The sequence below is a fragment of the Lissotriton vulgaris genome, chromosome 5 (genome assembly GCF_964263255.1).
Source record: "Lissotriton vulgaris chromosome 5, aLisVul1.2, whole genome shotgun sequence".
Taxonomy (NCBI): domain Eukaryota; kingdom Metazoa; phylum Chordata; class Amphibia; order Caudata; family Salamandridae; genus Lissotriton; species Lissotriton vulgaris.
Genome location: NC_141693.1, coordinates 228,651,185 through 228,653,688, shown reverse-complemented (window position 1 = coordinate 228,653,688; position 2,504 = coordinate 228,651,185).

Below are 2,504 nucleotides of genomic sequence, written 5' to 3'. Positions count from 1 at the left end.
TGGTGGTAGTGGCTTAAAGTCTTTGGGCTACCATATTGCCCCAGCAGGCTTCTTTAGCTGCTATGTCACTCTGTTGCAAACAGGAGGCCACTCAGCTGCCCCTTGAAGTTCTCCGGCTTGACAGGGCAGCCCTTCTTTGAGTTGGTTGAGATCTGAGTTCTGGGTGCCATATTTATCTTCAGAAAATGCCCTCAGGGTAGGATGCGGTTGGTATCCAATGGGCTACCAGGTTCCCTCCCTCCTGATGACCACTTCCTAGGATTTGCGCCATTTCGCTACTGCAGGATGCACCATTCTGCCCATGAGACCCTCTGTTGACACTCAGAGCTCCTTAGCCCATCCTCAGAGGTATGTCTAGCAAGGGGCTACACGCCCTTGGAAAAGACGGTTTGACAACTGGCTTCTTCTCTCCTATCTCCAGTGCCAACGTGTCTGCCTAAACAATAAAGCAGCCCCTCTCCCAAGTGTTACCCATTTTCCCTTCAAAGTTGGCTTCTCCTTTGAAGCTCACCTTTTGGTCTAACAAAAGTATGGCTTCCAGCAGCATCTCAATCCCATGTATGCCCCTATTGTGTCCTTTCCTGGGTGTTTTTAGCACATATCCCCAGGATGGCAGAAAGCTGTATGCAGTACAAGCCCTGTGTACATCAGTAAACAGGCACTGGAAACCTTGGGCAACTAAAGTAGCAACTTCTAAAGTTGCAGTTTGCCCACCAGCATGACATTTTTTAGGCACTCACCCCAGGTCACAGATCTGGGTTGGATCCATCATCATTCTTTAGCTCAATTTGGTACCCCAGTTCAGACCCAGCTGTATGCAAATCAGTCTTGACCTTGTTCCTTACAGCAACAGTCCAGCCCGAACTGCCAAGCCAGGTCTGCTCTGGACTGGAAACAAGCATCCTGGGTCCGGTTTCGGGGTAACACCCGTCATCAGCCAGCTAGCTTGAATCCAATGGCAAAGTGAGCAAGGACCCATGTCTGGGCATACCCTGCCAACCTAGGGGAAACATAGCAAACACATGGAGATGATGGACGGAGCACTGAAATTTTCCATACACAAACCTCCAGTCACAGTCCCGGATTGAATCCATCATCATTCTTTAGCTCACATTGTCACCCCAATTCAGATCCAGCTATATGCAAGTCAGTCTTGACCCTGTTCCTTATGGCAACAGTCCAGACCAAACTGCAAAGACAGGTCTTCCCTGGACCAGAAAGAATCATCCTGGGACCAGTATTGGCCAGGCTAGCTTGAGTCCAGTGGCAAAGTAAGCAAGGGACCCACCTCTGGGCATACCCTGCCAACTTAGTGCGAACCAAGCAAACACAAGGAGATGATGGACGGAGCACTGACATTTTTCAGACACTCACCCCCCAGTGCCAGATCTTGGTTGAATCCATCATCATTCTTTACCTCAATTCGCCACGCAAGTTAGATACAATCTAACCATTAACTCAGATTATCTTTTGACACTAAACCGTACCAAATTTAGAAATCCCATTCAGAAGTTGACAGGGCTAGGGGCCAGCGTGTAACTCGGTACTGGCCAATGCAGCTACTAGCCTTTCCACATTAAAAATTACACTTTAGGGTTTTTACTGCTAGAACATGTAAACATGTTCCACTTTTTAATATATAACACCCTTCCTTAGGGCTCATAAGGCCTGCCATAGGGGTAATTAACAAACATTAAAAGGGGAATTTTAGGCTTTGCCAATAGCTTAAATAGTAAAGTTGAGTTAGCTGTTTTAAACTGCCCTTCAAGTCTGCAGTGGCAGGCTAGGAGCCATGTTTTACCTTGTCCCACTCATGGTTGCACACAAGTGCTTCTGTCCCTGGGGAGCACTCTAACTTACCGGCCCTTGTTACGTCTGGTACCATATACTGGGACTTGCAAGTAAGTTAGGCTACGGTAGCTGGGGAAAAGCCAATTCAAGCCATTATAAGGGTCAGAGCACATGCACTTGTTTAGCACGGCTTAGAACATTTCTGAGTCATCATTACACCAGCATCCAGTAGTCAAAATGGGGGCAAAAAGTAGGTGAAAACCTGCAAAAAGCTTGTTTCCTTACACAGAGAAAGAAGAAAGGAACTTTGAAACAGAATCAAAAAGAAAAATGGAGAGAAGGAACAAGAGAGATAAAGAAAATTTTAAGGAAGTATGGAAAAAGGGAAAACATATAAGAAAGGATTAAAAGAAGGGGGTTAAGGGAGCAATGGAAGGATGAAGGAAATACAAATAATGAAGGAAATAAAAACAAGAAAATGAAGAAAATCAGTAAAGATGGAAGATCAGCCTTGTCTTATCCAACAGAAAAATATCGGAACAATTCATCAGTGATCTTTCACAACGGACTATAAATTCAACCTTTTTGACAATGTATTTGTCAAAATGTTCTGCAAAATGCAGAAGATGTCCCCATTTAAACAAATAAACAATCTTTGAAAGGAGTGACCCCTTACACGTGTATGAGGAAGTAAGTAGCTAATGATAAGTTTG